The 15,660-nt window shown below is 58.2% G+C and overlaps 1 protein-coding gene across 7 annotated transcripts in view; it reads left to right on the top strand.

The window, feature by feature from the left end:
- GTF2IRD1 (GTF2I repeat domain containing 1) overlaps positions 1–15,660 on the top strand; it is a 68,890-nt gene that overhangs the window by 384 nt on the left and 52,846 nt on the right. The window lies entirely within an intron of this gene.

The raw sequence follows: 15,660 nt of genomic DNA, 5'->3' as shown, positions 1-15,660 counted from the left end.
GGAGAGGTGATAGCGGGGCGTTAGGGCTGCGGGGGTGCAGAGGGGGTATCAAGGTTTGGGGGGCAATAGGGCTAGCGGGGATGCTGGGCTCATTAGGGCTGGGGGGGTGCAGGGGGGCATTAGGGCTTGAAGGATGCCGGGGGGGGTGATAGGACTGGGGGATGCTGGGGGGCAGTAGGGCTGGGGGGGGAATGCTAGGCTCATCAGGGCTGGGAGAGTGCAGGGGGGCAATAGGGATACCGGGAGGGATGGCGCTGGGGGATGCAGGGGGGCATTAGGGCTGGGGGACGCTGGGGAGCGATAGGGCTGAGAGGTGGGGGGGGCAATAGGGCTGGGAGATGCTGCAGGGCAATAGGGCTGCAGGGATGCTGGGGGGGTGTTGGGGCTGGGAGGGATGTTGGGGGCCCATAGGGCTTGAGGGAGATGCTGGGGATATTAGGGCTGGGGGGGGGATGTTGAGCTCATTGGGGCTGGGGGGGGGGCATTAGGGCTGGCAGGGGGGAATGCTGGGGGTGATGCTGGGGCTTGGGATCCATCAGGGCTGGGGGGGGGGGGATGCCAGGAGGCAATGAGGCTGGTGGGGGGGGCATAGGGGTTGGGGGTGATAGTGCCGCAGGGGTGCTCGGGGTGGTGAGGCAGGGGGGTGCAGGGAGCAGTAGGGCTGGGGGGGGTGATAGCGCTGAGGGAGTGCTGGGGCAGCTGGGCAGGGGATGTCCGGCTGGCCCTTGGTGCCCACCACCGCAACGGTGTTCCCTATCCCTAAGGCAGCTCCAGGGCCACCACCTGCCCCGGCTGCGTCTTGTGGTGCCGGGCAGGAAGGGAAGCTGCAAGCAGGGCTCTGCCGGGGCTCGTCTCCCTCTCCGCCGGCGCAGGGAAAGGCGGCAGCGCAGCTGAAAATAGAAACGCAGGGTTGAGCTGACGAAGCGCTCGGGGGTTCGGCTGGGCTGGTGACCCGGCCTCGGCACCGCGGCCCGTGGGGTGCAGGGACGGACGGATGGACATCCTCTGCGGCTCCCCAGTGCTGGCGGGGGCAAGCGGAGGTTTCTCGGTGCGTGGGGATGACCGTGATGGGGAGAAAGTTGCTCCCCGGGGAGCCGGTGCCCTTGTCCTTCCAGCGCGTGGGGCTGGCAGTGGGTTTATCTGGGATAAGCTGTAAATCAGAGAGATCCTATTAATGCATCTTGTGCCGGCGTGAGCCTCGGACCCGTCGGCGCTGTGCAGGTAATCCCGGGTGTTCGCGGCGGGCGCCAGGCACGCCTGGGTGAGAGCGCTTCGGGAGGCTTTGGTGCCGCCGAGCATCGCTGCAGAGCCACGGGGCCGGGTGTTGTGGGCGCTTCGGGGTCGGTCGCTCGGCCTCCTGCTGCATCCATCGCCCATTGATGTGGAAGCTCCGGACATTGGAACTGCCTGGGGATGTCAGCACGGACCCTCACATGATGGGAGTCCCTGGCTTTGGGGAGTCTGTTCCCCACGCCGCTCCCACTTGGAGGGGCTGCTGGAAGTGCTGCAGCTGGGGAATAATCCCGCAGATGCGAGCGCCTTTAATTCCACAGGATCCCGGGTCTCTGGTCCCCACCGGCACAGCCAGACCCGCTACGTCGGCTGTTGCCCATCCGAGCCCACGGAATTTCCTACTCCGGTGGAAAGTGCTTGCTCAGAAATAAGCAAGCAGTGCGGCAGCTGCCAGCATCAGACCCGACCCCGCCGGCGGCTGAGGGGCTGGGATGCTAAAGGCCACGTCTCGCTGCCTCTGCCGCTGCCCGTGGGCCCCTGCCACCGGAGCAGCGAGCCCTGGCACAGCGGTGTGTGCCGCCGTCGGGGCGATAGCAAGCAGCCGGTCGGGTGTCAGGGTCGCCTTTGAGCCGCAGCAGCACGGTGTGGCTCTGTGGCCGCCCGCGGGTCCCCCGCTCCTTTCCCTTGGCTCCCGGTGACCGCCGGGGGACGGGGTGCCCCAGTTCGGGGCTGTGCCACTGGTTTTCCCATGCACCGCTGCTGTGCGAGTTGGTGTTGCCTCTCAAGGCCGCGTTTTTGGGGTGAACCCTGCCCAGCATGTGTCACCGCTGGGTGCGGGCAGGGGAAGGGGTTGGGCAGCTGCCCTCGTGGGGGTGCTTGCAGGAGCCGGCGGGTGGGTGACGAAGGGGACACGTGCTGGTGGCCACCGCCGCCTCCCTCTGCTGTCCCTCCTGGGAGTGCTTTCACGTCTGGGCGAAGGAGCTGCTGGTGCTGCTGCGGGTCGCTGCTCTTTCAGGTTTGCTAATGAGAAGCTGGGAGAGGAGGGAAAGAACCTGCTCAGGGACGTATTTAGCAACCTGCCCTACCAGCCGGGGCGAGAGATGCGGTGCCCTCGCTGGCAGGCCAGTGCTGTCCCAGCAGCCTGGTGCAGTGCCGGCAGGCATCTGGTGGGACCTTGTGTGGAGCAGGAGGTGACAAGGAGGGTGGGCTTTGGGGCCAGCACGGAGGGGACAGGTCTGGCTGTCCCGCGTGACGTGCGTCACATATGACTTGAGCGATGATCTGCTAAAAGAAAGGAGAAAATCCCCCAAACCCCAAAATCCCAGACCCAAAACAAGCGACCTCTCGGTGTTGGAGCTACTGGGGGAATTCCCATCTGCTGTTCCCGCAGGAAATAGCTCAGATTTTTTTTGGCAATTATCGATGCCCTGTGCTTCCTTTGGGAATTTCGGCGGCTGCACCCCGGCAGCCAGGCTGGAGGAATGCAGAGGGACTCCGGTCGCTGGCCAGGCCCATCCCCGTCCCATCGCCCGCTGCGGGGCTGACCCCTGGGGTGGGCGCAGGGCTCGGCGCCGGCCGTCCCCGGCTTGGTGCCCTGCCCTGCCCATTGGCCGACGGGCGCGGTTATTCCTTGTGCCGCCAGCATCCGTTTGCGGATGCCTGCGGCAGGTGGACACGGTGGTGGCTCATCCTGGAAGAAGAGGTGTGGATGGGGACTGCTTCTCCTGGGATGGCTGGGCTTGGGTGTCCGTGGTGGGTGATGGTTTGGGGAAGGGGATGAGCGGGCGAGGGGCTGTGTTGGTGTCCACGCTCTGCTCCCGGCCTTCCGGCCACGTCTGCCTGTGTTGCACCTTGTCGGCAATGACAGACCTCCTCCGGGGCTTTGGGGGGAGCAGAGGCGGATGCTGAAGGCACCCGGCGTGGGTTTGCCACCACCAGAAGCCTTGCCCCGAGGGCAGGGAGGAGGAGAGGAAAGGACCTACTGGGAGCCCCTTCTGAGCACGGAGGTATCCTTCCAGGAGCTAAAAATGTATTTATTGATTCATTTATTGGGAAGAGCCCAGCTGGAAGCTGTAAGGAAGGGCCTCTGGTGTCCATCTGGATGCTGGCCTGAGCAGCGGGGCGGGGGGCAGAGAACAGCCCCGGCCGGAGGTTTGCCATGGAGGTGGCAGGTCTTTTGCAGACTGGAGCAAGGTTTCCCAGGACCTTGCTCTGCCCCGTTGCAGCCTGTCCCTTCATGGGACATGTTTTATTTACGTCTCTTGAAGCATTGTCTTTAAAAAGAAGTCAGGAGCCCTCGGGCTGGTCAGAAGCTGGAGAAGGCTCGGGGCTGTGCGGTGGCCAGGGTCTGGGTGGACTTTATGGATTGGGGGTTTGGGGTTTTTTTGCTCGCCGGTTCAATGCTTTGTTTCTTAGTGCAGCCCCGTTCATTGAATTTGCTTCAAGTCCAAGAGAAAAATGTCAGGTGAGTCCAGGTGGGCCCTCAGCCCTGCTGCGTGGTGCCCCTGTGGTGGTGGAGCAATGGGCTGGCATGGGGAGCTGCTGCTGGAGAAATCCCCTAAAGCAGCTGGGGCATTGCTGTTGTGGGAATACTCCCGTGTCTCGTCCTGGTTCGGGAGCTGCTGCCGAACGCCACCTTACAAACACTTTAGTGGTGATTTCCGAGGGACTTGCCTATGGCAGCAGCGAGGCTTTCCCATAGGTAGGATGCTATGAAAAAAGCACTTGGTACACGAATCCCCTCCTCGAGAGCAGGCTGTACCAAGGTGGGATTTACATTCCTGCATGCAAGCAGCTCCTGTTCGAGTTTTCTGGCTTCCCATTGCCTTGTCTCTGCTCTGTGCTGGTCTGCCTGGTTTAACAAGAGAATTAACCTCAGCAGGATGAGCAGGGGACCAGTGAGGAGCATCGCTCTGCTGCTGCATGTCCGCACAGATGTCATCGTCCTTTACCAGGGTTTCCCCGCTCAGAGCTGATCTCCACTTCTCACATGAGGGATGAGGTGTCTGTCTTCATTTTCTTTAAGTCTGCAGCATCAAAAGGAGCAAACGCTGGTGGGGAGGTCAGTGTGGACCTGGGAGGGGTCCTGGAAACGTGTCACCCAGTGCCTGCCTGCGTGCCTGGGACCTCTGTCCCAGAAGATGAAAGGGGACAGACCCAGATGTCCCCTGCCCGTGGGTGACATCCCCTGTGGGGTGTGCCAGGGTCTGGCTGCACCCCTGAGCCATCCAAGTGGGTGCGAGCAGGTGGGTGGAAAGGCTCGTGGTGGGCACCATGGACCCGCTGCTGATCCGCTCCTGGAGCCCCATGGGCAGAGTAAAACCTGGGAGCTTGGAGGGTGCTTTGGGGCTTAGATCCCTCTGGAGACGGCTGGGAGGAAAACTGGTGGGCAGGATGTTTTGTAACCTTTTTTATTTTTTGGAGCATTTCTTGCACTTTTTGGTGATGTGTGTGAGTGCTGGTCGCTGCCAGGGGTTGTGTGTCCTGCTTAGCTGGGATGTTCCTGAAGGAGAGACCTCCCCCTGTAAGGGGTGGATGGAGGTTGGAGGGATGTGCATGCTTCCAAGAGAAACGTGTGGTGCCCAGGCTCTGACAAGCAGCAGCTCTATGGGGTAGTTTGAAGTGGGGCTGAAAAATCCCTTTATATGAGAAGGGGCATTTGGTAGAGAGGTTGGAGCCTGTCCTTGGCTGAGGCAGGGCATGGACGTGTGGAACACCACCCACGGGTTGTGCCAGTGGCGAGGCCATCGAGAGGAGCCCTTGGCTTCCTTCTCCCTTGCTTAAAAAAAAAAAAAAAAAAAAAAAGGGGGGGGGGGCGGCAAAAACCCCTCAAAGCTTTCCTTCTGGTAACTGCTGGTTAGAAGAACATAGAGGTGGTCGGTCTGGCTTAGGGAAAACTCATGGTGAGTGGAGAGGGAGTCCTCCGGAGCAAGGTAACACTGGAGAAATGAAACCATTGCAGTGGGTGAAGACGACCTCCTTGGTTTTATCCAGTCACTGTGCGGGAAGATGCTTTGCCCGTCTTTAAAGGGTGGCGTGAGGGGATGAGTGCATCTCCACGCCCAGGTTTTGGCAGAGCTTGAGTCTTGCCTTTACCTCCAGCTGCGTTTGTGTGGACGTGTCTCCTGCCTGGGAAACCACCCACTCCTTTGTGCCTGCGTGAGGTGACCTTGCCTTGGGACACTGGCCACCGGGTTGCTCATCTGCTGCTGGAGCTCCAGCCTGGTGGCACCAAAGGGTTGGCCCTGGGCGTGGGGATGGCTCTGGCCATCACGCCGGGGATGGAGGTGGCTCCCTGGGGGTGGACAGAGCCCCCCCGCTCCAACACGCACAGATGAAAGAGGCAAACCCAGCCCTGCTTCTAATTAGCAGCAATCCTCGCGCCTGAAATTAAGCCCGGCCGCTTTATAAGGGCTCGGCGCCGGGGAGCACGTGTGGCACGTTGGATCGATGACGGCGCTGGGGAACAGTGCCGGTAAGGCAGGCGCTGCCCTTCCCTGCCCGCCCGCTGCCAGCCGTTGAGGAGAGCCTCCGGGATGCCGAAAGGTTTAGGACGAGGCTTGAGATGAGCTGCTGGGCTGTACCCTGCTGCAGGGCAGAGACCCCAGAGGGACATGCATGGCAAGGGTAGGGTTTTCCCTGGATGGATGCTGCTGCTCAGACCTTCCCAAAAGGGACCCTAAAGGATGGTTTGAATTTGGGGCTGGACTGACGCCGAGCCCTGCGGGATGGGTATTTTGGCATATCTCCCCCAGCACCGGTAGGACGGGGCTGTGCCCACTGCGGTCGGGCTTTGCGACCTATTTGAGGCTCCCATCAAAGTCACGCTCCTCCCCGTCAGGTCAGTTTTCTGCTTGTTTCATTGCAGGGTAGGAGACAGGGATGGAAAAACCTGTAGGAAAGGCAGGATTATGTCTCCCTAATTAGCAGGGGCCTGATTATCATTTCTACCCAGAGCTCTGGTAATGATTAAATATGTGGGAATTACCTTTATTATTTGTATTGCATTAGTATTTAGGAGGCTAGGACCCCATTTGCTGCGCAAACAGTGAACGATAGTCCTTGCCCAGAGGAACGCCGTCTCTGGCACACTGGTCGCGTGTCCTGGGCTGGGTAGATTGGGGTTTGAGCCCTGCGTGCCCGTGGCATCGCCCAAATTGCTACTGCAGCTCCGCTCCCTGGCATTTAGAAGGATTTACAGCATTGAATTGTTCGTCTTTTTTGTTGCATACGAGTCACATGTGTTTTAGTGTGTGTGTGTGTGAGGGGGGAAATCAGTGTATTAACATGACCTCTGAAATCGTGATTTATGTATAGATTTAAAATACATGTATATTTTTGGCACCTGGGTTGTCAAAGCCCAGGAGTTGCCCGCCGCCTTTAGATGCTCTTGCTTTATTGTTGGAAGGCTACAATAAAGCAATCTTGTTAGGTAAATATAACGATGTTATGATCCTCCATCTGCTAAAGTGCTGCTGCGCGGCGCTGGCAGAACGGTGGGAGCTGCCTGCCGTGCTGCCTCTCCCCTGCTCCTTCTTGCTGGTGTCTGCCGTGGGTCTTGCATGTCCTAGGAGAAACGGGAGTGATTGGTATGAATGGAGAAACCCTTCTTATGGTTTCCTCCCTTTTAACCAGCCAGGGGATGAGCTGTTAAACCCTTCCAGCTGGTGAGGGCCGATTCCCGTTGGAGTGTGGTGGGGCTGTTGGGATGGTGCTGGGGTCATCGGCAAGTCCCCCGAAAACTGGGTCATCACATTGCCAACCTGTGGAGACCCCGATGTGTGGGGATGCTCTGGTCTGTAGGGATGCCCTGCAATGCCACCAGGTCCCACAGCATCATCCTTGCTCCCATCCGAGCGGTGTGACAACGCTGTCCCGGTGGCAGCAGGGAACCCCCGCACACCCCCCGGGTGCTGGAAGCCCTTTTGCAATCGCCGGCAGGAAGGATCGTGCTCAGTCGGCAAAATATGTGAGGAACTCTGCTTGTTTAAAGTGCCTTTGGGGTTTTGGGCCTTAAATAAACATCCTGGTTGGGGTTTGGGTTGGAGGTTTTCATCCTGGGAAAGGCAGGCGGGGGGAAGGGAGCCGCGCCGGTGCCCCAAGTCTGCATGCGCCTTCTGACAAGGTTATAAATTAGCTTCATTAGAGGAGGATCACTGAAAATAAATTGCTCTGCACCCTTTAGGGGCATCGCCGGGCTGTAATTTCATCTCGTCTTTCTGGGGACGAATGCCTAGAAACCCCCGAAGTGAAATTACAGCATTTTACCCTGCGTTAGAGCTTGGTGGTTTTGCCCTCAAAAATACAAATAACCCTGTGCCCCCAGATGAAGCTCGGCCGGGGGCTTGCATCCAAAGCAGGGGGGTCAGTTGGGGTTTGCTGCAGGTTTCTGGCACGCGCCGGCCCCCTGCCACCACTGCGCGATGGCGTCCTTGGGGGTCGCGTGGCTGGGGAGAGGAGCGTGCCGGGCGTCGGAACCCCGATGAAACAGCGCGGTTCAAACCGAGTGGCCCGTGTGCCGCTAATACAGATCTGTGGCGGGAGCGGGCAGCAGGCGACCTTTAACAGGACATTAAACATTTATTAAAACCGTTAGAATTAGTGTCGGGTTGTATTTATTTTATTTTAAAAGAGAGAGGAGAAAAAAAGACCTCTAAGAGAGGCGAGCGTGACCTGAGAGTCCTGTGAGCTGACTGACCCAGTGCGGTGCAACCCCAGCCCTCCCCGTGCAAGCTCCCGGAGCAAAGAGCCGGCTCCGGGATGGATCCAGCATCCACCCGTGCCCTTCCCACGGCTCCTTGCTGGATCTCGCTGCAGGGAAGAGCAGGCAGCAGCGGCACATCCCAGCATCCAATCCCACCTTCATCCTGGGCCCCTCAAATACTTATTGTTTAGGTGGGTTAATTTTTTTTCCCCCCCACCTGCCCAAAGGTTTATTCCTTTACTGGGGATGGGAGAGCACGAGATTAGCCCCACATCTCTACCGCATCATCTTCCCGCAGCCGCCCGCCGGCTTTCCCCGAGCCGCCCCTCCGAGGATTACGCGCTCTCTTGAAAACCTCTTTGTTTCCCCATGTTTGCTGTTGTAATTTATGTACGATGCCACCGCTTGTTGAAAAACAAGGTCTTTATCTCCGTGGGAATTACACCTGCAGAAATCCAGCCCTATCGCTGCCTGTGCACGAGGCTCTCCATGATAAAAGCCGGCTCCAGCGCTGCCACAGAGATGCAAAAGTTTCCTCTACTTTAGCTGCCGGCAAGAGCGATGCTTGCCTCCCCTCTGCACCTTGTAGTGCACAAATCTCCTCATCTTTAAATGCTCTCTGAAAGCAGGCTGCTTGGGTTGTGGCTTCATCCCCAATAAATTTTCTTCCTCTTGATTTATTTCTTTCTCCCCTAGCAGCATAGGTATCATTGAATATATTTTATTTTTTTTAGCTTCTCGTTGATTTATTTTATTTTTTTCTGCACGTAAGATGCGTATTTCCACACTCGCTGACCTTCTGGTATGCCGTGGACCTGGCACAATGACGCCAACGGACGGAGCGGAGAGCACCCATCCCATGGGGCCAAGGGTGCCTGTGGGTGGCTGGCAGCCGCGCTCCTGGAAAGGGCTATTTTTAACAGCTGGGCTTGTGCTGGGTTGCCATCAATGCACTGGAGCACGTAGGCATCCTTTATTATTTTAAACCCGATAATTAAAAATAACGTGGAGTTGTCTCTGCTGTGGGTAGCTGCTGCTGAGGATGCTCCGGGATGCCGGATTTCCCGGGATGCGGGGGTCTCATCCCCAGACTGGCGGGTGGGCTTTGCCGCGGCATGTGTCCCGCTCCCCTCTGGTTGCTATCCCCATTGGGGCAGGGAAGCCGATGCCTGTCGGCAGCTGGAGCCGGCCCTTCGGAGGTGCAAGACCAGAAGAGCAGGAAGGGAAATGGTTCCCGTCGGGGCCGTGGGCGAGGAGAGCAGTGGGAGGGTGGCTCTCCTCCCGGTACCGGCTGTCCTCGTGTGCCCCTTCCCCATGGCTCTGCACCCCCTGAAAACAAAACGGCAGCAGCTGGGGTGCATGCCAGCATCACCCGGGTGGGAGCCAGGACGCAGTGCCAGGGTCTCCCTCCTCTTCCTCCTCCCCATAACTCTTCAGATCAAGGTCAGGAGATGCTGGGCTGGGTCTGCACACACACCCCCCTCCCCGTGTGCTTCCCTCCTAGAAACCATCAGTGATGCCTATGAAAAACCTTAGAGCAAATGCCATTTCTCTTAAACCTATGTGCCGTGGGGTGTGCCGAGGGTTTTTCTCTCCTTTCCCCCCCTCCCCCTTCACTAACCTGCTTTTCACCAGCAATGCTACGAAAGGCGTTTAAGCCCAGAACCTTCCTTCTTGGTATTGATTTTGCTTTCTGCTTGAGTCTCATTTTATTGCCCTTGGTATTTTGAGTAGCTGGAAGGATGCTGGGGAGAGCCAGGCTGCCTCTTTGGAGGGGCTTTTTGTCCCCAGCAGCGAGGTGATGGGCACAGGGGCTGCGGGAGGCATTTGTGGGGATGGAGCGGTACCCCTGCTTGGAGGTACTGATATCCCAGGGATTGTGGTTTTAGGCTGCAAGAGGCGCTCCTTGAAGATGCTGGAGAGATGCTGGGGTGGTTTCTCCTCCCAGTCCTAGATCACTGGCCTCAGGGAGAGGTTAAGGTGCTTCCTCCCATCTTGGGGGAAAACAGCATTTTACTTTTAATCAGGTTTTGGGCTCCACTTGGGTCAGCACCTTTGTAGAGGATGAGGCACAGCGGCTGAGCGGCCGAAATAAACCCACCTATTTAAATATTTACTTGCCCATTATAAAGTAGCTCTGTGTTTACCTGCTCTGGCTGTGTGCGGTGCGAAGAGCCGTGCTGAGAGCTCACCGGCTCCCCTGGGCTTGGCACCCGGGCAGCGGGCACCCCTTGCCTAATTGCTTGCCACCCATTTAAGGGGAACTGATCAAGAAATAAATTCACAATCTCAGGCTCCGTGGGCCCAGATGTGAATGCTTTGATCGCTGCGGAGCAGGGACGGATGCGGGCGAGCGCACTGCTTCCCATCTGCCTGGCTGAAGCAAGAGGTAATTAAGGAGCTTTTGGTGTTGGGGTGATTTGGTATTTGAAAATTCTCTTTTTTTTTTTTTATCGGTTTCTACAAGTTTTGTGCCATATGAGGCTGTGTCGGTCTTAGCGGGGTTTGGGGTACAGGTCTGTGCTTGGCGGCATCCTGACTTGGGGTGGTGGAGAGCCTGAGCTGGTCCCCAGCGGTGCAGCCCCTTGTTTCCCATCTCATGGATGAAGACATCAGAGGGTTTCCATTTTTCAAGCTGACAAGCGCATGTGAAAAAAATAAGCTGCGAGCCAAAAAAAAGCTGCATGCCCTCTGCCTTCCCTGTGACAAGGTGCTCTCCCTTTGCACAGCTCCAGAAATCTCTTTTTTTGGAGGGGCTGGTCCCAACCCCTGTTATCACCTCTCCTGGAAGCATCAGGAGCTAAATGAGCATCCAGCCACCTCCCGCGCCCAAACCACAATGCACATGTATTTATTTTCTGCTATTTATGGGGCATCTGAGCTGGGCTCTTGCTTCCCCCAGTGGCGAGGAACTGGGGTATCTTACAGCTGCCTTGGCACCCCCCGAACCTGCCCCAGGCACCCCAAGAGGCGGCGGGTGCTGGACGTCGGGTGCCTGTTTCCCTGCCCTCGCACCTAAAGCAGGCTGTGAATTTGCGACGCCGCTTCTCTTGGCGCTTCGTTGGGCGCCGGAGCTGCCGATTAAGGGAAATGTGCCACGAGGCAGGTTTGCTTTGCAGGATTAAAAGCAAATAAATATTTATGCACTATGCAAAGCAGGCCCGATAAGATATGCGTATCATTGGGAATTTGAAGCGGTTTCGGTTTGGGCCCAAGATGAAGGGGTGTGCGTGTTGGTGCGTTATGTGGGTTTAAAGGGATGTTTTTTCTCCTGCTGCACAAAAATAAAAATAGACAGGGAAAAACAAGGTTTTTTTTGCTTCTCGGGCTGCTCTGGTCTTGGGTTTCACCATCTCCCTGCATCCCAGTGTCTTTAACTGCAGGGATGGAGAAGAGCCAGGGAGAGAGGGCAGTGCAGGCAGCATTTCCTATGCAAATATAATGCTGGCCCCGTTCCTAATATTCGCTGTGTTTACACGTAAATGCAAACAACTGTTGACTTAGTTTCAACAGATAATGTGTTTCATAACACAATGGAAATGAGAATTAAGCTGGAATTTAGCAGGGGGGAACATGTGTTTCTGCGAGACCTCAGGCTCCGCCAGCCCCGTGCCCATGCGCCGTGTTGTGGTCTTGGTAGTGCCGGCACCGTGGGGGCTCGGGGCTGGGGCTCGGTGTCCCTGGGGGCCCTTCTTGCTGGGGACACCTCTGCTGACTGATTTTCCTTGCTAAACCGCCCTGAAATGGGGTGAGCGAGACAAGAGGGCAGGGCGGGTTGGCCACAGGATCAGTGAGTCGAGCTGGCCCACCGGCGAGACTCGGAGGGGGCCGGCATCCCCTGGAGGTTATAGGGACCGGGGCTGATCCCAGGCCAGTTTTCCCCTGGGAAGGAAGGGGCTCGTGTGCTTCGGGGGGGTCAAGGCATCAGAGGAAGGGAAATGCTGGCCCAGGCCATCGTGTCGGAGCCGGATCGCCGGCGCGTCCCCAGAGGGAGGAGGTGGCAGCGGCCGGGTCACCTTGTCCCGGAGTGACTCTGAGCAGAAGCATGTGGGAGAGGCCCTGGCTGTATTTTAGGGCCGGATCCTGTCCAGCCCGGGGCTGTCCTCTCGGGGCTCCCCGGGGCCGGCCCCGATGCCAGCCCAGGCGGCCTTTGAGTCACGGCTCAGATCGCCGACTTATCAGGGCCGCTCCCGCCGCCTCCGCCCCGTGCCTGCCGCCCTCCCCGCCCCACCGCACCCCAAATCCCGCCGGGGGGACGAGGCGGGACCCCGGCACCACCAGGGACCCCCCCGGGATGCTGCGTTGTCCTTCCCAGGCGAAGGCAATGATGCACGTGGGCTGCTCCCCACAGCCCCGAGGAGCGGAGGCATCGCCAGGGAATCGGCAATTTGGGACCCATGGGTGTGTAATCACCATCTCCGGGCGTGGGTTTGTTCCCGTCCGTCTGTCTGCCTGTCCCTTGCCTGCTGGCTGGCTGCCACCCAGCGCGGCAGGGCTCACGGTGCTCAGGGCACAGCGTTAAAAAAAGCCGAGCCCCTGTGAATACGGTGGGGGGAAATTTAGTGATGTGCCCCCAAGCGATATTAGACGCTGGCGAGTTTCCCCACGAGAGCCGTAGGGACGGTCACACCGGTGGGGACACCTCAGCTGCAGGTGCACGGCTCTACCAGCCACTGGGGAGCCCGACCACGGGCTGGGGACCCCCAGGGACCCCCGCAGCCGCAGAGCTGCTGCTCCCGGGATGCAGGAGCAGCATGGCAGGACCCGGCGTTGCAGCCCCAGTCATGATGCCAGGGCTCGGGGAAGGCAGAGCCATCCTCGGCCAGACCCGGTGGCTCCTGGCGTGTCATCTCACCGTGGAGGGTGATGTCTCTGCCTGGGGTGGGTGGGGGCCGTGTGGCACCCGCGGCTGTTTGTGTCTGGCAGCCGGCGGTGATGCCGAGCCCTGATAGCGCTGCGGTAATGGCGGGGTTTGCATGAGAAACAGCAGGTTTCGGGGCTGGTGCCACGACCAGAGGCTGCCTGGGAAGGAAACGGGGATCCCGGCTGGCCGGGGTGGGCAGCTGCCGGCAGCCTCCCTCCTCCCCGGCGGCACTGCCGCTCTGCCTGTCTCCCTTGAAGGGTCACACCGGGGTGGGCGACGCTCGGCTTCACCGAAGAGTCGGTGGTGAGTCACCTGCCCGCGCGGGATACCCGATTCTGGGCAGGCATCGAGGCCGCAGGTGACAAGGCGCAGCCGGCACCGGCCCTTGGCACGCGTGCTCCCCGCCATGGGACCGGAGAAGAGCGCAAACACCGGGGTGACCCTGGACCTGCTCTCGCCTCTCTGACTTGTCCTGTAAAGTAAAATAAGGGAGGAGGCAGCGGGCAGGAGCGGGGAGCTCGGGAGGTGGGGTGCTCCTGTCTCTGAGCCTCCTTTCATCCCCTTAGAAGCCATTTTATTTTTTTATTGAGCTTATTTATGTGGCAGAGAGCCAGGCCTGGGATTAGCAAATAGCCCATCCTGTAACACGGGGAATACGCGATACTGAGACACCAGTAACCAGAGAGAAATATTAGAGATAAAATTAAACCATAATGAGATTAGGTAACGGCTCTCTATGAGAGACCTCCTTACACAGAGGTAATTACCTGGGCAGAGCGGAAAGTGGGTGATGAGCAGTGGTGGCCGTGAGCTGGGGTCGGTGGTGGGGGACAGGGCCACCCCAGCCCTGCCCGGGAGCTGGGGGGTTGGTGCCATCAACGGCAGCTTTGGAAAAGAAAAAAGCATCGGGGTTGAGTATTGAGGAGCAAGACGAGGTGCCCGCCAGCATCTACTCCCACAGCGAGGACAGGGGTGGACCATCCTCCGCTGAGCCCTTGCAAACTTGTTGCCCTCAGCCTGGGCACTGTGTCTTTGTATATTTGCAGTTTGGGGATTTTTTTGCTAGCTAATTCAGAATATAATCATCATCATCATCATCATCATCTGGAGCAGCACCCAGTTAGATGGATGCAAGGTGGGCACGCAAACTGGGGTGACAGCCGGGACGGGGCATCGGGTGCCATTCAGAGAAAGCAAACCTTGTACCTGGATGTGGGGCTGGTGCTGCAGCACCTGTGGGCGTCGTGCACATGGGATTTTTCTTTAATTTAGAGGGGGAAAAAATGGCAGGAGGCGGGGGGGAAGCAAAAAACCATGTGCCTGTGTAATATAAAATTCAAGTTAGGCTCTCGGTGACTGCACAGAAAACAACAGGCTTTTTATGTTGGCTCTTGGGGTAGGAGGAGAGCAGGCTAGAATAAAGATTTACAGTGTTTGGGAGATTAAAGGCCCTTGGTACATTGTTCAAATACCACGAGATTAGTTTCCAAGGAGACGGATACCAGTTGCCATAGGCACCGGGGGGCCAGGAATTAGGATTGCGATTTTTTATCCTGATCACGCAACCAGTAGCTGAACGCTGCTAAAACTCGGGCTTTAAATAACCCCAGCGTTAGCTTACACACCGCTGAACCAGAGGCTGGAAACTGTATCTCCCTTCCTTTCCCCTGCCCCAGCACCCGTTCGGGTGTGCAGAGTTGGACCTCGGTATCAATAGAGGGGTGCGAGGGGATACAGGGCTGGGGACCGAGGTCGGTGCACCCCCAGGATCTGCCTTGCAGGTCATCCTGCAGTTTCTGGGCTTGTTTCATCTCATTTTTTCTCTAGGCAAGGGATTGCCGGCATCTTTTTGCGATAGTCAGGACGCGCAGTTCCCCATCGGCTGCGGTGCAGGGGCAGGGGATGTACCGAGGGGCAGAATTAGTCGCCTGCTAATTTTGGCTTCCCCCGCTCACCCGCTTCTGGGAAGTGCAACCTGAGCCCTGGCGCGTGGGATGCCGGATCCGTACCCTTGCTGCCCGCCTCTCCTTCTAGGAACTGCAAAGCGCCGGGTTTTGTCCAGGCTGCCCCAGTGCCGGCACGGGAAGGGGTGCTGAGCTGCCTGCTGTGGTGCTGTGGGATGGGTTTTGGGGCTGGATGTCCCCCCGGGGAGGGAGGCTCAACCCTGGGAGCCGCACAAGCACCCAGGTCCCCATGGCTGGGCATCTTTGCTCAGCCATCGGGCACCATGAAGCTCATCTCCAGCTTCGTCACCCCCAACCACCCATGCGGGGCCGCCGGGGCAGGATCCAGCTCAGCCGCGGCCACTTGCCATGCACGATGCTCACAGCATCCCTCCCCTGCAACAGTGGGAATGCTCCGATCAACACTTCCTTTTTTTTTCCCTCCCTTTTTTTCCTCTTTTCTTTAATAAATGAAGAGGCAGTAGCTTGAAGGGAGAGCTTCTGCGCCTGCCTGCCGTGAGATTGCAGCGTGTAAACTTGTCTAGAGCTGAAAGCTGTGCTGCTCGAGCTTCACGGGCAGAGCGATCCCCCCCAGCAGCCACCGTGACATGAAAGTGTTTATCCTGGGGGAGATGAGACGCAGCTTCTGAAGGGCACTTGATCCTGATCCGTCTCTCTTTGCGCTATGCAGAAGCCTACTATAATTTTACTATATTATATCTGTGTGGGCACCTAGGCCAGGCTTAAGAAAAACAAGGCAGCAGCAGAATGCAATGCCCTGGTTGGGGGGGAAAGCTAAATTCCTGCAGCGGACATGTACCCCCACGGGAGCCCCCAGTTGGTTCTTTGCTTCTTTTATAAGTGGGACTAAACCGCGGCAGGCGACGGATTATCCGGGAAAGCAGAGCTGTGGTGGC

This window comes from Aquila chrysaetos, chromosome 10 (assembly GCF_900496995.4).
Source record: "Aquila chrysaetos chrysaetos chromosome 10, bAquChr1.4, whole genome shotgun sequence".
In the NCBI taxonomy this organism is placed as follows: Eukaryota; Metazoa; Chordata; class Aves; order Accipitriformes; family Accipitridae; genus Aquila; species Aquila chrysaetos.
The sequence above is the reverse complement of the archived record's forward strand: the minus strand, read 5'-3'. Positions and strand labels throughout refer to the sequence as shown.